The 23,417-nt window shown below is 39.0% G+C and overlaps 2 long non-coding RNA genes across 2 annotated transcripts in view; both read left to right on the forward strand.

Annotated features, from left to right (window-relative positions):
• Positions 1–23,417, forward strand: part of LOC308193344 — a 95,202-nt gene that overhangs the window by 2,732 nt on the left and 69,053 nt on the right. The window lies entirely within an intron of this gene.
• Positions 8–23,417, forward strand: LOC308193351. Its single transcript, XR_013949573.1, has 4 exons — positions 8–825; positions 2,971–3,076; positions 8,594–19,405; positions 19,781–23,417. It is a non-coding gene; the product is annotated as an uncharacterized lncRNA (long non-coding RNA).

Genomic DNA, 23,417 nt, shown 5'->3' on the forward strand with positions numbered 1-23,417 from the left:
TATTTTCTAGTTACTCCAAATGATACTTTAGAAGTGGTATAGCAAACTGGTTGGATGTTTGCATTAGCAGTTGTATACTTTCAGGATTTTATTTTTTTATTTTGTTTACTGTATGTATATTGATGTGTGACATGCGAACAAGTCTTCTGTGCGTCTCTGCAGAGTTGATACAGGCATAGTTGTTATTATTATGTTATTGCAGAAGAAAGTAGTGGTGCTGTGCTTTCTGTGGTGTTTTGTAACCACTCCTAAAACTCTGGACTAGTTCTTCAGTAACATAGATATGGTAGTCTAGTTTTGAGGTAAAGATACAAGTGTAAATCACTTCAAATCTTGGATCAAGTTCATATTCACAAACAGCTTTTAAATATATGGTTTCCCCAGTCTAGTTGTATGTTTAGTTATATTGTCCTGTTAAGTGTCTGACTTTTGGAACATATAGGTGCCTGAGAGGCATTTCAAAAGTAGGAGGAGCAAATTTGAGTCTTATCCTGATCTGGGGCTCAAAAGGATCGGTCTACTCCTTTTGCTAGAATAAGTTTATGAGGGTGAAAAAAGCCATAACGTTAGTATGAATTGCATTTTCTGTGTCATGAAATACTCCCAGAGTAAGCACTTTCTGTAAGTACTTAATGATACAACAAACTATTTTAGCTGTGTCCTGAGGCTGCATTTGTTTTTACCTTTGTTTCAAAGTAGTATACTCTAAATTTTAGATAAGTGTTCCATTTATTTTTTCTCTTTTTCTTCAAATCTGAACTTGAATATAAAAGTAAATTACATGAGATCTTGTAGCTGCACACAACTCTCCTTAAAGTTGTTACGGTAGGTGAACAACGTGTAACTTCTCTCACTGTGTCACTGAGATGCTTCTGTGTTATTTAACAGTGATGTTTTAGTACTTCTAATTTTAATCACCCCACAAGTCCTTGTTGATTAAAATATGATAGCTAATTTTACATTAGAGTTGTAACATCTTAGTATTAAGGCCATTGACAGCAAGGCATCAAACTTTCTAAATTTCTGCAGAGAAATCCATGTGTGTTTGTGCATGGGTATGCAGTTCTGTGCACTTGCTGTGCTTATTCAGTTGTTACCGTATTTGCTGCCAGTTTCTTAGAACTCTTAAAGTAATTACTTTTTGCAGTATCAAGGGATCTTCAACATCCAGGGGGCATGTTGCTCAACTCAGTCACTGTCTAGGTGCACTGACACCCGTTTTAAAGATTCCTGACACTATTTTGTGTGACTGGCCCCATGATTGAGATCACATAATTACAATAATTAGGAAGCTCACCTCAGGATATTATCAGAGCAACCCACCCAAACCTAAGTCCATATGGTTTGAAATAGCTAATGAGTCAGTTAATGTGCTATGTCCAGGAGTAATGGACACTCAATATGGATGACATGAAGACATAATTTACCAACTTCCTGACTGATTAAGGTTTTCCATGTAGACAGTTCTTGTATTTTGCATCTCACAATAAGTTCAAACTATTAAAGGCTTTTATGTGTTAAACAGAGCAGAAGAAACAGCTGAGACTCCTAAAAGGCAGGTAGGGAATCTGCTTTTCTCTAAAGAAAACTCAAAAAAGCACAGGTCTCAAAACTTTCTGTCTTAAATATAATACTGCAAACAAATTATTTGGAATACTCTATTAAAATAGAGAAGATGACAATGGCAATACGTGACATTTGCTTTAATGCCAAGTAGCCTGACTGAATGAACATGGATTTGCAGGGAGAGCAGAACGTCTGCTATTTAGAGAAGAGAAGGGGATCAGCAATGATTTTCCTTATGGGAGTAGTTCTAGGAATCCTAATCCTGGCTCTACTACTGGCTGACCTTATAGGAATAATTTCATATCTGTCTAATTTTATCCATCTGAAGCAGTATGGGTGGCTTGTTTTAAGGTTCTTTGAGAGTTACTATGTATGGATTATTGCTATTGCTGTTATCTGATGATGATTCACACTTACCATGAAACATGTAATGTATTAAGTTTCTCATATGGGTAGCTCAAACATATGTTTTTCTTTCTCTTGTTCTGATCTTTTTATTTAGGTCGTTCCCCTCCAAAATAAAATGCTTATAGAACACACAAAAATTGTGTTAAGTTGAAGTTATCACAGCCTTGGGAAGAAAATAAGGATGTTTGTATCCACTGGCATTCCTGTACATTTTGTTCAAAGCGCTAAAGTAGAGCGATAATGCTCTGAACAGCTACGAAAGATTCCTCAGTTTCTAGGTCCTTTTCAAGGGATATCTAGAAATGGAAATGAAGAAATTACAGGAATGTTAGCAGTAGCACAACAGTGTTCTTGGTCTATAGGAGGACCTGTAAGTCTATAGGTTTAGGTCTGTAGGACTTCTTGTTTTTCTACATAGCAGTGTATGTGAAAAGATGTAGGGGGAAAAGGAACTTGGCAAAGCACTCAGGGAGAGAAAGGTGCATATACTTATTTAGTCTTTCCATTTCTGAGATTATCTACATAAAGCTGTTTGAGAAGGGAAACTCATCTGTCATAGCATCCATTATTCACATATCAATGTTACTTTATATATAAACTTAATTATTTTGATGGGATATATTAAATATGACTCATTTTACTGCAAGATTGATTTTTTTTTTATTATTTTTCCCCTGACCTAAGAATAAATATTGATCTTCGTGATCTTTAAATGTAGCGCAAAGGTCATTATATTAATGGCATATTAATAGAAAGTAGTCCTGACCATGCAATATTAATATATTTGCATTGTTATTTCTCAGATCACATCCAGAATGAAAGAGGCAGGGTGCTTATACCTTCTTTCCCAGGAGAAATTAGGAAGCTGTTGCATTTTAATGACTGTTCAGACTGCTTCCAATTCGGTTTTAAAAAGGAAAAAAAATTAAACACTGGTGAAGTGGCAAATAGACTGTATAATAAATCTAATAACATGGTGATATGCCATTTTTCCAGCAGCGTGAAAACCTGACAGTGCTCCACCACCCATTGCCATGAAGCCAATTCCACGAGCAGAGCCATAGCTGTGAAAGGAGACTGATAGGATAATTTGGTGATGTTGGTTAGTACGTGCAGTATCTGGGGCTCTGATTTCTCCAGTGATCATGTTAGCAATTTCCTTAACAGATGATTTTGAAAGCAGTTAACTTATTCAAGTGAGTCTTTGCTGTGCTCATGTGACATCTTAATATATAGTGTTTATAGTAACTCTTGGAAATATGTTTAGAAATGCTGTTCTAATAGTTGGCTGAACCAGGAAAGACCTGTTGTTTTAAGATATTTCTTAGAGTAACTGCATATGACCCTTCTTAGACAAGGAGGGATAAGAGATCATGCATTGAAATAACCTTTAAATAATCCCGCATAGCTTCCAGAGGTCCTGAGAAAGCAGTGCCTACTTAGGTAGAGGAGGAATACTTGTATGCCTTTTTATAAACACTGCTTTGTTAGCATTCTTTCTGTTACATGCTTTGTGTATTTTGTTAGGTGACATAGGTCAACAACTTCTATAGTTTACAGACAGCAAAGAAAATAAATGTTTAGTATAAAACAGTGGAAAAATGGGCAAGAAGTGACAAACTGAAAGGGGAGACTGTGGATGAAAGGTTTTTTTTTTTTTTTTTTTTTCCCTCACCCCTAAAATTTCCTAGGATTTACCTCTGGACCTGTTTAGTTCATTGTTTCTAACTTTATGAGCAACAGCGACAAAGCAGAAATCTCCTTATACAATTTGCTGATGAATATAAAGTTGTGAGGCACTGGAGTATTGATGTAAAAGAAACAGAACAAAATTTTCTAATTTTGCCGGAGTGTAGAGAAGTTGATTCGGGGGAATGAAAAAGCCTTTCTTACAAAAGGGTTCAAAAATTATTATGCTAAAAGGCTTATGAGGTTAAATAAGCCAAATTAACAGGAGATACAATTACTTTCTAGAGAATATATAGAAACTATATGTAGAAAATAGATACAGAACTGTATCTATAGAAGGATAAACTTCTCCACCCATCTTTTTTAACTTAAGCCAAATGAATGCAAGCTGGCCATGTTTGTGCAAGACGCCTTCATCAGACAAATGTAGGTCTGCATGGCCTTCCAGCAGGAGTTGTAGGGAAGGAAAGCAGAATGCCCTTAAGGCAGACTAAGATGAAAACAGTATTCTGACAGAAAAGGGACCGAAGTGTTGAAGGTGGCTTCAGATCTCGGGCTGTTGCTCTTTAGGTCTAATGTAGAGAACTGAAATTCAATTGAATCATATGTAACAGTTCTCAAACTGAAGACTGTCCTGCAATATTTGTTGTTTGCAATAAGTATTCTTCTGGAAAGAGGAAAGAAAGTCAATAATAGAGCGCACTGCCTTTCAGCTGGCCCAAAGGGTTGCAGCTTCACTGAAGGTGATAGGATTGAAATGTATTTTACCAGCTAAGGATTTCTACAGGTCCACCTAGCCTTAGTTGTACTTTTATGGCAAAATTCAGAATACATATTTGGCAGTCTTTCATTGTGAATTCGTATTTACTGTCTTCTATATTCCTTAAGCATTAAATCATGAATGGTATCTCGAAAATGATGCAGGCAGAGGGCAACGCTCAAATTCAGTTTTGCTGTGGAAAGCAGAGCTAGATTGACAGTTAATTGAGTTGGAAGAAGACCTCTTCTACTGGAATCAGGTTCCTGTAAGAAATACGTATGAAAATATATTAGGAAGAAAACTCTTTCCAGAGGCAGAGTAAACAAAATATCCCTCCCTGCCCCAGAGAATTGGAGCCTTGTGGGGTAAGAACAAACAGAAGCTCCTTTGCATGAACAGTAGGTAGTTGGGAACTAATTAATTTGATAGGAGCTCAGAGGAGGATAGAAAGGAGATATTTGTTTTGTACCTTGTGGAATAACATCAGAAGTATCATGAAAGGTAATAATGAGGCCCAGGGTAATATAATGTGAATTATTTTAGGGTATGCAGGGTTAGATTTTGAAATCAACCTATCTTTATACTTCTCCATGATGTGAAGACCTATTACTTGTATATACTCTCATCCCATGCTCAGGAAAGAAGGCAAGAACCGCTGAGTTTTGAGAATTTTGTCTGAGAGAATTTTCTGGAGAAAAGATTGCAGCCCAGGGAAGCACCATCATTAGTTTGGTGTTTCTGACATAGTGGTACAATAATGGTCATGTACAAGTCAAGTAAATTAAGAAAACATCATTTAAATACTATTTCAGTAGCATCCTGCACTCAGTTTGTCCCAGAAGTTTTCAAGGGAACATCTGAGCTGTTTACTTGTTGACTTAATATTTTGCGGAAATAGTAACTTTTCAATTTCTCTGATTCTTAAAAATTTGTAACTACATTAATCTATATGTTAGGGACATCACCAGAAACAGCTCATATATATTACTGTGCACATAATACACGGCATATGGCACTGTTAATTTTCTTGTTTGTATGTCTGTCTGCTCTTTGGATATATGCGTCTATGGATGTGTGATATTTTATTGCAACACATATGATTTGAAAAAGCTGATTTCCTGCTGTGGTATTTATCCTATATAAATTCTACATTAAATGACAAATTTTAGGCTCATCAGTCCATCCGTTGAATTCCTATTTGTATTATTACTTTCTAATGAATTCTGTACTACAGCAGGTGTCAAATCATATCTGTTGTTTTGCAATCGAGTATGAATAGAAGATGTATTGCTATTGCAAATGAATCTAATATGAATCTAATGAGCAGTAATGAGCAACTGTTTTGTCATTATTGAGGCAACCACTGTGATGCTAATAAACTCTCATTTCTGCTCTTTAGAAAAAAGCACTGACCAGGATTTATAACATGGCCTTAATGTCCCAAAAGCCTGAGGCAAAAGAGAAAAGTGGAACCCCTAAACTGAGCATAATTTAGTCATTTTCTGTGTGGCAGTCCTCTTATTTTCTCTTATTAAACTAAACCTGGTTAAGTCTTTTGAGCTCCCTTACATTTGAAAGGAAAAAGATGAAGAATGGGCCTCTATTAGAGGAATATAAAGTTAAGAAGATGGGCGTTCTGCCTTAATTTTCTTTAATGTAAGTACTCTAATTCCATACTTCTACATCTGACAGTGCTTTTGTAATAATAAAGGCAACTATCTGCAACTGTTTTAAAAACAGTCACTTTAAAAGTAACAGGCCATTAAATCAATATAGAAATATAATATATGTTTTGGGAAATATCACAACTGTCTCTTAATTGAAACTTCATTTTTTATTTTTTTGTCATCGGTGGATTACAAGACTGCTGAATAAACAAAAATACCTCTTACACAATAGCATCAATAACTTACTACATAACTGATATGTAAACGAGTTCTGACTCCTGTGTGGCTCTCCCTTTTCCAAGTATAAATAATACATAGAATGATACATAAAGCTGTGTAAAAGGGACAGCTGGGTACATGGTACTTACAAGTGGAGCACAGGAAAACCAGTCAGAACTGCTTTTCTAAAAGCTAAGTACTATACTTCCATCAAAAAATAATGCTTCTGTGTATATAGTCTTCATGGACTCATCTCTCTGTGCAATAAAGCTAGATGCACTGTAGAGATTCATTTCAGTATTTCATTTGGAGGTTTGAACTATTCTGTGTAGGGTACAGCTGTTTGTTTTACTACAGTACACTTCATACTTGCTTTAACTGCTGAATGGAGACTATATTGCCAATATTTAAGGTATTATATAGACACAGCAGTGAAACTGAATTTGTGAGCAAGCCAGGGGATGGGCATTAGGACAAATTACAGCAGTCATCTCTCAAACTTGCAAATAGGGTGTCAAAGGTTGTATGAAAGCCATAAACTGTTCCTTCCATGCTGGGGCATTAAAAGGACTCCTGGCCTGATGGGCTGGAGCTTGCACTAGTTCCCATTTACTGACATTTCAGTTCCATCCCAGCACTGACGAAAGGAAGGGAGCGTGAGTCGGGACTGCCGTCTTTCTATCAGTAGCTCTGCCAATGCCATGTTATTTTTAAGTGAGAAAATCATCATGTCCAGGTTTTCTCCTCATCAGTAATATATGGACTGTTTTTTCCCACCCTTTAGGTATATCAGTGTTAGTTTTTATTAATGCTTGATGTACGGAGTTGAAAAAGGCAACTCAGCATGAAAAGCATCGGTACCTTAGAAGTCACTAGATACATCTTTCAAGATACGTTCACATGCATTTGTATATTTACATGGCAGAAGGACTCTGGTTGCTCTTAGAATAACAGTGCATTCCACTGAAATCCATGGAAATTTTGTAGTTTACCTTAATGATCTCAAGTTCTCAACTTTAGTTCAAAGACCTCTCTCCCCTCATACATAAAGGGTTCAGTTTGAAGGTGTAAGTTAATATTGCATGATCCTTCGAAATAGTTTATATTTCACTTTGGTAGTTATCACTTCACAATCATAGAATTTAGGCCAAAATGGACCTCTTCAGGCCATCTGACCTGTACCCAGAGCAGGGCCAGCACTGAAGCTAATCAAATTGCTCAGGGCCAGGGATTCCTTGTCACTTGAAAACTGTGGTGGTTTGTAATTGAATGTCTGGCAGTTTTATTACAATTACGTTTTTTCTGATTGCTTTCATCTGCAATAACAGACATATTACAGTGGCATTCACAGGCCTCTGTTAGGACTGGAACTTTTCCACAGTAAACATGGTAAAAATAGAGAAGCAGAAGTGGCTGCTCTCTTAAATGTAACATGTGATAACAAGATAAAGATGTCTTTCTGGTGGTAGAAACAAACTTTTTTTTGCGTCTGCTACAGCACCTTAGTCTGGATCTGTTACTCTGGCTAATCTGTGTGGTATGTGAATAGTAAGGACATGTAGGATTAAAAAAAAAAAACAAACTCACCCCAACCAAATCTCACACACTGGAACACTTTTGGCATTTCATCCTACCAAAAACAATAGATGCTTGCAGGCTACTCTCAAGAAAAATATGTACAAGTACTTATTCAAATCTATGCATGGTAAGCTAACAGTGCATATATTACTGTGCATCTTGTATACATCAGTTTGTGTGTTATGACAATGTGAAAATTATTTACATTTCAGTATCTCTTTATATATATATTTATATTTATATATATTTATATTTATATATATATCTCTTTATATTGAGATACCTACAGCTTCCAAAAACAACTTTAAACTACTTATATAATGTCTGCATTTTAGCATCATTGGGGAAGGTGGACTCAGGATATTAAAAGCACATTGCAGGAACAGTGACCCAGAGGTAGCTAATGAATGGACTACAGAATTTTATGCCAGAGGCAGTAAGTGTGAGGGTCTGTTCATCTGATAGTCTCTTCTTTTGGGTACTTAATTTTTTTTTCTCACATAGAAAGGTAAAATAATTAACTCTGAAACCACCTTGTCATAGAGTAGTAGAAAGCCTAGCTTAGCTGTGTTTCCTTGGATATTGTCACAGGTTTGCAGGGTCAGTTTCATTTAGCAGTAAGCAGCCATGCAGTAGCCATTCTCATGCTCTCTGGCCACAATTCTGGAAGCTCTGGATAATCTTTTGTCTCCTGTACCTTCTGCAGCACTGAAACAGAGCAGAGTTGTTGCTTCAGGGAGGCTATGGAGGTCCAAGGGGACTTCGACAATGAGTATTCAAAAGAGGATTCTGCTCAGAGTCCAAGTGGCAGAAACTTTGATCACAAACCTGAAGATTAGTATGGCTCGTGAATGAAGAAAGTTGGCAGAAAGGAAACAAATGGGAGATCACTGTGCTTCCTGCAGTATTCACAAGGGACTTACGTGGTGGCATTATCACTAATATCTAGGTTACAAGAATATCCCTTTGCCAGAGGTATGGAATCAAAAGAGCAGATGTTCAAGGCTTTGTTGTCCAACTTGCAGCCAACGTTCTGGAGTGGCCTATGGCCTTGGAAGGATGGAGATTGCTGCTGAAATATGGGGCAGGGCTGGGAAGCAGTTGTAGTTCAGACCATCTTTGGGTTCTTCAGTAATGCAGGCAGCTTTCCAGCAGTTCTACCAGTAGTGCACAGACTTCGTCTTGTTGAGTGTACTTCTTGCAAACAGTGTCAAGCCCCACTTGGAAAATTGCACCAAGAGGATAAAAGCAGCTCCAGAATGAAGTGTTGTAACTGAAATATCTAGAAATTCAGCTGAGATCACTACAATTTTTCTGCTTGTATAGGATGAAACTGCCTTACTGTCTTGTATAAGTGCCTGTCCCTGACGATGTCATTGTATTGCTGCAGTGACCTACTGTAGCTGAGAGATTGATCAGATTGAGGCTTTATGGAAAACAGATTGTTATGGGAGGGCATTTGATGAAATCCCTTTAGGATATAAATATCACTTGCAGGAATTCAGAGATGTCTAGGAAAAGAAAAACAAAACAAACTTTGTAAGAAGCCAAATCTTCATATGCTACTACTACATAAATAATGAAACAGCTGTTTAGCTCGACCATTGAAGGCATGTAGTAACTTTGTTTGCAGACCCACCAAACTCTAGACAATCTCTGGAGATGTCCTTCCTTTTGCCACTGGCTCTCTTCTGTTCTGCTGCCTCCTGTGACTAAATGCCAACAACAGATTAATCAAGGGCTCGTTAAGCTCTAATGGTCTGGTCTGTCCCTGTCCTTCCTCTTGTTCACATAACACATCTCTCTTGCTTTCTTCATGGGGCTGGAGCAGGGAAAAAATACTTTCCCTTCTCCCCTGTTACGCCACTGCCTGAGTGCGCATGGTGAATCAGTCTTCTCCCTTGTATCCTTCCCATCAATGTGGCTCAATTCAGCACCTCACAGAGCTAATGCTTGGTGAGAGGGTGCCAGAAACTAACCGGCAACCTGTGAATTTTGCTGAGAGGTTTTAGCAGGCTAGCAGGCATGTGGCTAATGCTCTTTAGAAAAGGTGGGCATGAAGGGAGAAGGTAGTATCTTTAGCTATAGGATGATTGCATGCAACATGGCTTTATAAAGTTATATTGAATTATATTTGCACTCTTAGGAAAGCATTATAAACACTAGAAGGGCCATATGTAAACTGGCAGCAGTATCACTATATAGATAACTTCCCATTCAGACTGAGAAAAACAGTCTTACACCTTTTCTCTGGTAAAGAGCTGACCCTGCTCTTAAGGAGTGAAGGGCACCTGGATCCAAATGAGAGAGAATATGCATGAAGAAAATGGAGTTACATTCCCTATTCTAATAGGTGGCAGAAAATCTATAAAGAAGCTCTTTGTAAATTTGTCACAAGATGTGAAAAAGCAATAAAGCAGCCAAGGTGAATGTTCCCCACCTATACAGAAGATGAGCCTACCCTGTACTAATGGTATAGAAGGGCTGTATGGACTGGGCAATGTGTGTAAGGAGCACCACAACCAAAACATGATGGTCTGCAGGAACCCTTGCTATCAGCTTCAATCCAGTGCAGATCTGGACCTCAAACATTTGCATTGTTTCTGGTTTCATAGCTGTTGTGCTCAGTAGTTTAATAGATAGTTTAATTTTTGTAATCTAAATAGAAATGTATTCAGGCTGTTCTACTACCCTGCAGAAGGTGCTTGTTTCCTAGAATTAGATGAATTAAGTTACTTAATTTTTCAATATTTTTTTACAATATTTTCTTTCTAACTTCTTGGAGTTTCCCTCAAGTTATCAGTGATCTTGTCATTTTCTAACTCACGTACTTTGTTCCTTGACTCTACAGTAGAGCTTCACTGGAACACTTAATTTATTTTTTTCTAATGGCTAAATGCACAAGGGAGTAAAGTTCATTTCTTGTTATTGGGAGATATTTCTTTTCTCTTGTTCTCCTGTATTATTACAGGCTTATACTACTGTAAAAGGAAGACTAAGACAATTTCAAATATGCTCTGGGCACTATTCTGTATTTCTTGACTCCTTGATACTGTGATGCTTTTGTATTTGTATATTGCAAGGCTTTAATTTCATAGATGCTTTTATGCAGGCTTTCTGATGAAAAGAAGAGCGTATGGCTGGTAACTGCCCAGCGCACCCTCAGTCTGTTCTGTGCGTGGTCTCTCTAGAAGGTTTTAGGAACGCTGAGTGTGTATTTGGTATCAGTCCATGGCTGAAATGTTACCTTTCCCTCTGGAAAACCCCCGGCTCTCTTGTTTTCACTCATCACCTTTAGTGAGCAGTTGCTGTCAGGAAGAACCTACTGCTTAGTGCAGAGAGCCTTAATGTGGCTGTGCTTGTGATTCCTGATGAGATTCACGAGGGACTACACTGCAGCCCCCGGAGGAATTTGATGCGTCAGCTGAGCTCTGTCCTTCTTGGAGCCATGCTGCCCTAGATGACACTGTGTTGCTGATGCTGAATGTTGCTGTAATGCAAGTGTGAGGCAGGCTGATGAAGAAGTAATTCTGCCTTTTCTAACCAAAAACTACAATTTAAGCAAGTGTCTAAGTGTTAAAAAATTCATGTTCTTTTCATCATCTCGTCTGAGAGGTTCTGTACAACGCCATTTGGTAAAGTTCAAGGGTAGCTTAATTTTGAAATTTTTGTTCTTACAGCAAGGGGAGCATGTACACCCAGATTAAAAAATAAATATATATATATAGGCATAATACAGCTCTTTTAAAATATATTTAAGTGAGGAAGGAGGAGCATTTTGGACTAGACAGATCATCTCTAACCAGAGGAAGTATAAACCCATCTCCCTGTTGAACTTGTGGTTGGGAATAAAACAGTTTTTATGAGACAATCCCACAAACAACAGTTACTCTGATAAAGACACAGGCTCAGCCTCTGCAGAATGGTTTTAGTGATAGTTATTCGGCTCCTGCCAACCCTGTAGTCCTTGGAGAATCACCTGACACAGGAAAGCATGTTTACTCTGTGTAGTTCTCGTAGCAATAAATGACATGATGGTGTTTAATGAAAGACAATTTACAGTTATCTGTTGCACTTACTACAATTCACTGATCTTCCTTTCTGCCTAAGGGGACCTGGACAAAACAAAATGAAATATGACTCTGTGACCTTCTGTATTTAAGCTTGGTGTTAGAGTTGGAGTAGCCATTGGAGAAAGCAGCTCTTTCCAAGCTGCACTTTATTCACTATACATGGACAAACCCAGAAGGTTATTTCTTCCTTTTTTTTTTGCCTCATGTATGACATTTCCAGGTACGTCCTGGTATAATTATACCTATTTAGTGAATATGCCTAGTATTGAGTTTCCACATGCTTCTCAAGCTCTGTTACATACTATAGACGTCTTGCTACAAATAGTCAAGCAGCCTGCTGCCCAAGTGGCCTGACCACTGTCATGGTGCTCACTAATAACACTATCACTTCTAGAATTTGCTTTGCCTTAGCTCTCTTGTCACCTCATGTTCAACTCACTAGGAGCATCTTCTGTTCATCTGTTTCCAAGTAAATATTCTTGAATATCCGAACTATGATGTGGATGCACTTTCAGCCACAGCTGTCATTCCTAGAAGATCTCCCTGGAAATATCCTCTTGTGGTTTTATCTGTGATGGTTGACATAATCTGTGTCTGTCGTCACCTGACAGGTGAGGGTCTAAGTTTTCTAGCTATTGGCTGGAATCAGCTAATTAAAGGAAGAACATCTCCATCCAAAGGCTTATAAACTGGTGGATGTATCCTAACCTGACCACCTGTATTTCCTCTCACAGGAGGGCACCCATATGGGAGCAGGTCAGGCAGTAAAACAGATGAGGTCTTGATCAGACCTTTTGTATCTGAAAACAGCTTTGAGATGATAAGATTCTGCTCCCACAGCGGAGCTGATATGTGCAATGAAATCCAGAGAACGGGAGACAAAGAAGGTCCAAGTGTAGTAAATGAAAAAATAATAAGTATCGTACATTCCAGGTTTGAAGAGATTGGAAAAAGAGAACTGAAAGAGAATAAGAAAATAACCTAGCTTTTCATTCTTTTGGGCAAGAATGTTGAAGACTTCTGTTACTTGAAGAAACTGATTTATTTTTTTTAACTACTGAAATGATTTTTCACTGGTTTTCCTTTTTTTTTTTTTTTTTTTTTTCCCCAGGATGTATTTTTAAGGTGTGGTGGACAAACACTATTACTTGCATTTTCTCTTCCCAGCTTTCTGGTGAGAGCACTGCAATAAATGCACCACACATACAAAACATCTGTCAGAACCTGACATTATCTTCTCTTTATAGCTCAGAGTGGTTTTTCATTAATTGGCTGTAAAATGAAAATATCAAAAACCTTGTTCAAAATGCACAGTAAAAAAATAAATGCTTAGAGAGATTTGTTTATATGTGTGATTTTCCTGCTGACATTTGAATGAGCCATGAAACAAACACAGACATAGTGTTGACAAGTCCCAGAGTTCAGTGCATTGTTCTTCTCCTCTACTATTTAGCATTTAGGCATGCAACAAGCTTTCATATTTTTTTTTTTTTTGAAAGAAAAAAAGACCACCACCATCTTATAATACACTGAGCTGGTCTGTGAAGGACTGTCTCAGGTGACATAATGCTCACATGTGAGGTCATCTGAGGATTTCAGAGTCTTGCAAAGGAAGCAATGCTTTGTAGTTTATGCTAACTACTACCTTACAGGAGCAAGTCTTTTGTGTGTACCAAGCATAAGACTATGGACTATCATAAAAAGAAATTGTTAAAGAACTTCTACTGCTTTGAAAGGGGAAGCAGTTAAAAGCAGAGTACAGACAGATACATGATTTTACTGCTGTGATCACAGCACTGAAATGGGTCCTAGAGTTAAATAGAATCCAGACACATCTCAAGTCTCTGCTTCAGTGAGGTACAGCAATTGGTCTCGTGACATAATAAATACCTGGCAGAAATGTGAGGTATCACTACCCGCTTTCCACGCAAACAGTTCTGCAGTGAGTATAGCCTGTATGAGCAGCAGGATGTCCTTCCAAGTGGCTGAAGCTGCTGCTGTTTTCCTGTGGAGTGTAAGTGTCCCTATTGTCACTTTATGTACAACAAAAAGTCATACATCTTCTCAAGCCCCGCAGGAAATCGGTAGCAAAGGCTGGACAGATGTGTGTACAGCTGGAAGGCCTCTCCTTCCCACACCCATCCCAGCAGCCCTACATCTACTCCTTTTCTTCTACTCATCTCATTCTTTCTGCTGGCATTTTCACTAATCTTCGTACTGATCTGTTTAGCTTTTCCTTTCCTGTTGCACTCTGCACTTCTTGGAAAAGCCACACCTTACCCCTCAGTTGTCCCTTTCTAGCCCACACTCCTCCCTCTTTCACTTCTTCACAGAAAGTTTTGAGATCTTCTAGTGCTGAGCATTAGCTCTTCTGTACAGCTGCAACGCCATTTTATTGCGATGTGAGATCCAGTGGGGGCGAGAAGGATAAGGGACAGCTATGGTGCTTCTCTACTCAGAAAGCAGAGTGGGGTCTCCTGGTGCTGAAGCAGAGCTGCAGGGGGATGTGGGGCTCAGGCTTTGGAGCCTTGCCTCAGCAGCAGGATCAGAGCAACAGTAGGGGCCAGCGTCAGCTCTCACCAGGTGTGATGCCACAACAGAAGGTTTTAAATGCTGTAAGGACTGCGTACAGCAATCGGTATGCCTTAAGTTTGGGGCTTCTATGAAATTAAAAGGCAAAGCACAAATGAAAACTCAGCTGAACAAAAGCTGAGCATAGAGTGGAAGTGTGTTAGTTCCAGGTTCTGTAAAAAGGGGCTGCTTTGGAGTAAATCTGACCTGAGAGTGACCTTCAAAATAGACCGATCTTCCCAAGGAACTTCCTAATTTGTACCTATAATGAACACATCATCTATATAACAGATTCCTGCATTTGAACTATGCCATGTTTGTTCCATTATATGATGAAATACAGATGTATTTCCAGACACACCAGGAAGCTATTTCTAAATCATCTTTTGCCCCACTGCTGACTAAATAAAGTGATTCCAGGCTTTCAGGATTTAAAACAGGTTCACATCTAAACAGTTGTTGAGAGTTGCTTTACAGTTCTTGTAACTGCAGGGAGAGTCATGCTATTTCACAGGATACTCACCCAGCATATGTACAAAATTACAGAGTTAATAGCTTATGCTAACCATTTTCTCCCACAGTTTTTAGAAGCTTTATGATGTACTGTAGTGTGCACAGTCCTCATGCTGACAAAGAAACTGAAACCTGTCCCTTTCTAACCATGTTGTCCTTATGTTCTTCCTAGCAATGCAAAAGCCTCGTGTGTATATATTTGTCTCCTAGCATTGCTTTCTGAGGGGGTGGCCCTTAAAAAAATCTCAGAAAATGGAGCAACTACACCTCTGAAGAGGAAACAGGGACTAACTTCATCTGTAGGTAGTTACCTAGAGCAACAGATTTCTGTAGCTAACTCCTGGCTGTGAGCAGTTATGTCAATGTAGTAAAGTCTCGGTGTCCCTTGCTTCTCTAGCCATCATGTAGGTGTTGACCATCGATCATCCTGTAGTTCTTCTATAGTTCTTCCTTCGCCCTTCTGTCTGAGACTGCCCTGAGCCATCCAGTTGCATTGAAGTAGTTCATGGTGAGAGCTTTATCTTAAGAGACAATGGTCTTTGTTATTTTTTTAATATTTAAGTAATATTTATGTATCACATCAGTGCTGCTAGAAATACATGGAGTATCATGTGTGGCTATCCAGTAGTGTGCCTCTTCTGTGTTCTCACCATTTACATCTTTTATAAGCAGTGTTGCTAGGATAATTGCAGAGATCTCTTATTTCATTGTACTTATCCTGAGCAGTTAAATGATGTATATTTTGAAGTCCCTGCACCCATCCCTTTTCTATTATATTATTTATTATGTGAAAATTGCTTTGCTATCTGTAAAGTCATTAACCATTAAACTTCTCAGGAATGAGGCTGGACATTGGCATTATCTTGACTAGGTTTGAAAAGCAAATTAGTTCTCCAGGAGCACTTAGCCTAGGTATGCTAAACTACTGCAGAAGGTGGCTGTTCCTTTCAGAAGTAGCAAGGGTTTCTTCTCCATCTGGTGGCGACAGGAGCAATAGGATGATTCTCCTGACCTGATTCTGGTTCTGTCCCAGTTCTGTACCAGTTCTGTGTCTCTCCAGTCAGCGGTGTAAGCTCAACTTTGGACCAACAGCAATCTGTTTTCATGGCTCTGATCTTTTTCTGATACCTAATGTTCTGATTTGTACCCTGGTTCCTGGGCCTCTTGTTGAATCTGATTGTATCACATTTTATTGGGGCTTGGAGAAAATATTACTATCTGTTCCCGTAGTAAGTTCAACTCTGCATTAAATGTATAAAATAACAAGGAGCTAAGACTTTCTTAGTGATGGGTGGCGTGCTGCCGACCCAGGAGTGTCAGGTACGCTTCTGTCTGTCACTTTCTTGGGCTTGCAGTGACTGCCTTTACGCTGCCTGCTTCCCCTCCTCGCCCCCTCTGCACCAGCCTGGAGGCAGCAGCTCTGACCTCCAGCGCGCTCTCGGCAATATGCTCTGGACATCTGCAATTTCAGCTGTCTGCTCTTACAGGGCTGTGATTTGTGCTCATGTTTGTAAGACAGGTTCATGCAGTGCTGTTTTTTGGGTCTGTGTAAGCTTTTGCGTTGTGTTTAATGAGTTGTACATACCTGCAGACTTGAATCCTGAATGCTTTTGCAAGCATGTGTACATTGCACTACAATGAGGACTAAAGAAAACCAACTTCCTTGAAATGTGATCAGAAGGGGATAATACACACTTCAGAGTACATTAGGCACATTGTGAACAGAGGCAAGAGCTCAGAGTCTTTTATAGGAGGCTTTGATATGCTGTAACTACATTCACCCTTTTGCTCCTCAAGACTTAGATCTTGGCTGAAAAGGTTCTGGCTGAGCACCCCCAGGAAACCCTAATCCACTGCCTGTGAGTCCAGCACTGTCAGACACAGTACCAGGAGGTGTGCTCGGTGACAGACAAGTGAGCACGCTCTGCTGTGGTGCTCTTAGAGGAGATTTAACAGTGTTTCTTGGACTGCAACGTTTGCTTATGAGAGGCTCTACTTAGTTGTTGCTGATGAAGTTTTATCCTTCCTTCACAGAGTAGTTTGTGAGATTTACCCAATTGCTTTTGGCTTTCCAAAATCACTTGGCCTTAACGTTCATGCTAATGATGAAGAGTTGGAAGGATGAGGTTGCTGAACGTAAAGACGAAACTTGCAAGTTTATCAAGCTGTAAATTTATTCCTTTTACAGTGCATGATTTTAATGTGATGCATCAGATGAAATAGATGAATGAAGTATTAAAAATCTAATTAGATCAAATCCAAAAGGTTATGTACCGGTTTAGGAAATCTGTCTGTTCTCTAAAACAATGATGGAGGATATCATACTTACAATAAGTGATCACGCTGCCTAGAGCTTCTTTAACTAAACTTTATGCAAGCACAACCTTGAATGACCTGTTCTTATTGTTAACCAAATTTTTCTTGAAAATTTCCTAATGGAGTATTTTGTTTTTAAAGTACTCTTTTCAGTTGAAGCTTGTAAGGTAGTTCAGCCTGACTATATAACAGTTTGGGAATGTTTAAAACCACATTTCTTACTGACAGAATTATTATTCAGAACACCTTACAAATTAATATGTAGACTTGCCATTGCACATAGTTTGTATGGACTCTGCATTTGGTTCTTGTGGTAGAACATAATCCATCTCCTCTCCCCCCCTCCAAAAAGAATATATAGAATTTATAGACATGTTACGGTGGAAAAGAAGGGTCCATAGTTACTGGACTGTATAGGACTCTTCTGAACTATCCATGTCAAAGCTCTCAGTGAAAATAAACAGATCAGACAGCATGGAGTGGGAATGAAGCATGCATATCTATACGCACAGGAATGTGCATGAGATTAAGATTTTTTTTTTCTTTGAGTTTAAACAGTGAGCATTAAAGCTCAACTTTACTTTTTCCTAATAAGACTAACACCACATGCCCTGAGCTGAGACAGCCCCCTCCACAAATGGTTGCAGGGAAACAACTAAACGTATGGTCATCAGCTCATGCCATATTTTCCTCACAACACCATCAGCAAGCAGATGCTGTATGTAATCAGAAATTCCTGCTTACTAGCAGAGAAATCACAAATATGACACATTGCCCAACATTTGGTCTCTTTTATTACAGGGTGGCTACAAGAATTTTAAATATGTAATATAAGAGCCTGGTGAGCGAGTCTGTCTTCTGTGAGTTCTGTAAATAAGTAGCATAGAGCTTCCCTAGTCACCATTTACAGTCTTTCTCCTGTCTCATTGAGCCCATATGCCTTTAGAATAAGGTCATCAGTTGTGTGTATTCCACTTCTTTGGCCTTGTTGCCTGTGTGTTTCTCCAAGTCAGCTGTGAGGGCTGGCCTGTCCCATATACCCCTGCTACACAGGTCCTGTGACCTCTCTGTCTTGCTCCACATTGCATTTTCAAAACTATTTTCACTGGATTTACTCTAAATAATAAAAAGTCTTTGTCAAATATTTTTGCATTACTACTAATATGTATTCAGAATTCTTTTTGAGGGTCAAATGCAAACTCCCATTGGGCATAAAGTCAAGTAAGCTAATATTACACATCCTCATGTACCAGCCAGCTCATAGTAAAGTTGGCTGGTAAACGGGAAGCCATTTTTTCTCTCTGAAACCTCGTATGTTCTTTAATCTCTTAGGATCAGAAGTTTAAACATTTACCGATTTGGGATGCCAAATGTTGACTGCTAAGAACATTTGGAGCACTCTGAAAGCTGTGGTTTGATCTGTTATGGATATGCAAGAATAGAAAAAAAAAAAGTTTATCATAATTTGTTCACTTATAGCCTGAAAAAAACCAGCTTTTCCTATCTTGAAAAGCACAGACAGACATGACCCTAAGCTTATGACTGTAACCTTACCTTGGATCCCCATGAGGCATACCAAATTTCGAGGCAATTTGAACAAGTATGTGGGTTTTAAAGCACTTAAAGTGTCAACCTTTAAACAGAAATAGGTACTCAACCTTGGAGTGCCTGCACTCCCTGGTAATTAACAGGAGGATTTCATTTTTAAACTCTATTGTGGGAATGTAAAAGCTCTTTGTTGATATTATTAAAATGGAATTTTCAAGCTATGTCAGACTTGCATTAGAATCTGTAAAAGCAAAATCTATAACGCTGCTCAGAATATGTCAGAGCAGAGCTCTCCATAAGGATCTTTACCCACTATATTCTGGAACTGTCATAAACTGCACTTTGTTGCAGGTCCTCAGAAACCATTTGCATTTCCTGAAGAAAATGGTCTCAACGTATATATTTTTTTCTAAGGTTGACTGCAAGTGGTGGCAGATGAAAGGAAGCAATCTAACCACCGTGGACACGAGCATGCTTCCCAACAGCTCTGCAGCATGGTGTGTTGCAATACTTAATTTCTTAAGCACAAAAGCATGTTGTGGTGGTAACTACAAACTTTGTCATTGTTCCCACGTGCCCACCAGCTGGTCAGATGTTCTGTGTTAGGGAGCACCAAGTGCTTCTAATAGAAGTCAGGTTCTCACAGTGGTGAATATGGGGGGGGGGGGGGGGAATCCCAATTAAAAACAAAAGTAAAGGTGCAGTAACAGGAAAAACAGAAAGAGCAAGTAGGCTGTGATATAAGGAGAATTCAGCTCCTTTTTCATACCTGCATACCTCATTGTCTTTCCATGGATATGCACTCTGGAGTCAAAAACGTTCACTTATGTAATTTATATTCCAGCACTAATCTTAAATCTCACCCTTCACAGCACCTGATATCTTGCCCATTCTTCAGTCCTGCATCCAGCTTTCCTAAGAACTGGAACGATGTGGTTAGCAATGCTGCTTCCCCTCCCCAACCCCCTTTATCTTGCAAATCTTGGATAACTAATGGGATTCTGCGGTCTCTTCAAGCACGTTTTGGTTGTAGTCCAAACTTAAGTAAAGATTTCTCTAAAACAGGAGGATGTTTAATAGTATCTGATTTACAATTGTGCATGCGTGCCTTCTGGCTGCTCACAAACCATGAATGGAGAAGTTATTTTCTCAACCCTTTCTCAAATTTTGGAGACTGACTTACAGCTGGTGTAAGCAGTCAAAACTTTTTTATTTTTGCTCCTGTTTTCTTGGGTCTTCCTTCACCTGCAAAGTTATCTCCTGATGGAGAGTGCAGTGTATTCATAAGGTAGTTTTGTTCCTGTAAAACTAGCTTGCATGTGAGTAAGAGCAAGTTCTTCATCCCCAACATGTCTTCTGCATTCACATGTGTATGTTGGGCACAGTCCAACCCTTCCAGGCTTCTGCATTTGTCACTCAAGCACTGTTGTTTTTTTCTTGCCCATCATTAATATGAATGTCAGACAAGCACAGGTCTACCTCAAACCTTCTGGCTCCCCAGTAGGTAGCAATATACTGGGTTGAAACGTGTCAAGTATCTATCATTACCCTTTGCTTGCAGACCTTCTAGCAGCATCTTTCACTACCTCTGGCAGACTGTCTCCTGCAGGCTGTCCTGACAAATTAATACCTAGCTGCTTGGACAGGAGGACTTTGACATAGATGTATTAAATACTTCTCTCAAGAGCTTTTTGTGCACTGTTTTTGTTAAATCAGGAGTGTTAATTCAAAAATCACAGATACTGTTTGGTTGTGTTTTTCTTTTTTTTTTTTTTGATTCCTGGTTGCTTGTTGTTCAACATTTCTCTATCAGATCATAAATTCCTATGCCAAAGTTGCATATTTAATGTCACAAGTATTTGTGTCTATGTGAGTGTGTATTATGTGCACACGTATAAAAATCTTTCTAGTATGATTTCATCTACTTAATCCTACTCCTCTGGACATAGCCTTTTACCATCAGAAATAGTAATTTCTTCTGTGGGAAGAAAGTGGCACCTGCTTTGCTTACTCCAGTGACAGTTTGCTCTTCTGGAACAAAAGCTACATGTTTTCATTCACTAATGAAGGTAAATATAAACTGAGGAACATCCATTTACATGAATTAACTGAAATTACACAAATTAAAATCAACTAATGGAAGTATAAGTGGAGGTAAAATATTAACTATTTTAAAACTGAATTCACAGGCAGATTTATATGGTAAAACTGCTAGGCCTTAGTAACTGGGATATTTTTTCCTTAGTTGCTCAATGCATGTCTTTTTTAGATTTCCTTAGCTTGAAAAGAGCTGTGGAAGGAAAAACCCTTCGGCCTGTTGGCCTGACACCGGAGACACAAGCTTGAATATCACATCAGACAAGCTAACTTCTTACTGGTCTGTCACCTCTGGCAAGTTCTTTGTCTTCTAAAATGTGGGTGTTTTGGGATGTGGAAAATTACCTTGTCTGTACTTTTCACGGCCATGTGGTATTAAAAGACAGTAAAAATAGACAACTAACAAGGGAACATCTTTACAAGAGGGCAAAGAAGCATTTAGACCTGTGGGAGATGACTCTCCCTCGCTTTTCCTTCCCTTCCCTGGCACGCTCTCAGGCACGCGCGCGCTCCCACCCCGAGAGGCCAGCGATCAATGCCCCCGCTGGGCCCGGCTCCTGCTGAAGAAGCCGGTGAGCCATCGGCACAGCTGCCTTCGGGGCCTCCCGTACCATGCTCTTCAGGACGAGGCAAGCACAGCCACCTAAAATCATGTTTTGTTTGCATCCAAACTGAAAGAGCATTAAAGGGGGAAATGGGAATTCAGAGCTGCCAGCTACACTATCTCTGCTATCAGTTCACCAATAAGGCCTAGCACAGACCTGCAGAGCCTCTGGATAAATTGTATTTTCCAAGGGTTAATTAAGCTGTCTTGAGCTTCTGCATGAAGGGGAACAAACTGGCACTTGCAGCGTTTTCTGAAACCTGCTGTCGACATTACAGTCCCTGCTGCTTTTAGCTGTATCGATCCGATGCCTGACCTGTGAAATCCTTGATGGCTGCTAACACTGGAAGCTTACTGGAGCTTTCCAAGGGAGCTTCAGGACAGCTTGTGTAGTCAAGTACAATTACCTGTCCCTCCAGGAGAGCCAATTAGTTCACAAAGAGCTGGAGCAGAACAAATGTTTTGTGTGTGATTTAGAATCTTTAAAAAAAAAAAAAAAAAAAAAAAAGCTTGCTTCTGTCTGATTCTTTTGTTTCTAATTTTATGATTATTGCTCCGTTCATGACAATCCACACTGCATTTCGTTACATGTCTCATAAAGGACTACTTGGGCATGAGAAAACAGATTTACAGTTATTATTTTTTAACAGAAAAGTCTCATGTGTAATGCGAAAGCCAGCCTTAGTAATTTTAAATATCATGGGCCTGAAAGTAGAATGCTTACATACTGAATATTTTCAGAGCCTTGGATTAATTTGTTTAAAACTGACAGCATATGTAGATATTTGTGCTGTAATTTTTATAGCACATACATATATGTAGTTATGCACAGATCTCAGAATTCTGGGTCTTTTCTGAAAGTAAGAAGAGAGCAACTGTTGTACAAAAAAAACAAACCTCATAAGCGTAGAAATTAGAGATCAGCAGGTATAATATAACCCAGTTATTGTGGTATATACTATCTCTTTTTTTAAAATAGAAATAAAACAGTGAACCCTATCTTGATCTCCATTATTCCAAACAGTCTTACTACTTGGCTTAAGTTGTGAAGGGGTAACAGAGTGGCATTGGCTCAGTAATAAAACCTCTTTAATTAATCTGAACTAATAGTTCAAATAAATAAGGACCCAATAATTTAAGTGGTTGTTTAGAGTGGACAGGGTCCAAAATATGCAGTGTTCTGCATATAAAGTGGTCTATAGCAAAGACTGTTGCAATACAGAAAACTTTGGGTGGGTGGTCATCAGCTAGTGGTGAGAGATGCCCTGTGGTCAGCAAATACGTGTTTTGTAGGTATTGTGCAACTCATAGCCTGTTGCTGAAAATGCAATGCTTTTTATTTTTTTCCCCTTGGAAGAGTAATGGAGATCTCATTGGCCTCCAGTTTAGGACTCAGGGTTCAATGACTTACCCATTACGTTTGGATCCCTTCCAGTCCTAAAAACTCTTGGCATTGCTGCTCCTGAAAAATGCAAGGAAGGGGAATGGGACGTGGACCTTTTCATTTCAAGGTCACTGATTTGATGAGGTCTGGGTTAGCAGTGACCAAAAGTTATTACTGCATGATGACTGTTTTGGTTTCCAGTGTGAAATGAGATGATGATCTTTTAGTCCAATTCCCAGCTGAAGAATGTTCATAGTACAGAAGCCACCGTTACAGCTGGCACTAATTGGCACTCTACTTAGCACCGAGAGCAGGTAGACCAAGTGCTGAATGGGCATTAGAATGGATTTGTATTTTATTTCTTTGACGTCCTCCTTCCAAAGGAGGTTTGAAATGCTCAAGACACAACTTTCTGTTGTCTTTC

Source organism: Anser brachyrhynchus, assembly GCF_964034855.1.
Source record: "Anser brachyrhynchus genome assembly, chromosome: 3".
Lineage (NCBI taxonomy): Eukaryota > Metazoa > Chordata > Aves > Anseriformes > Anatidae > Anser > Anser brachyrhynchus.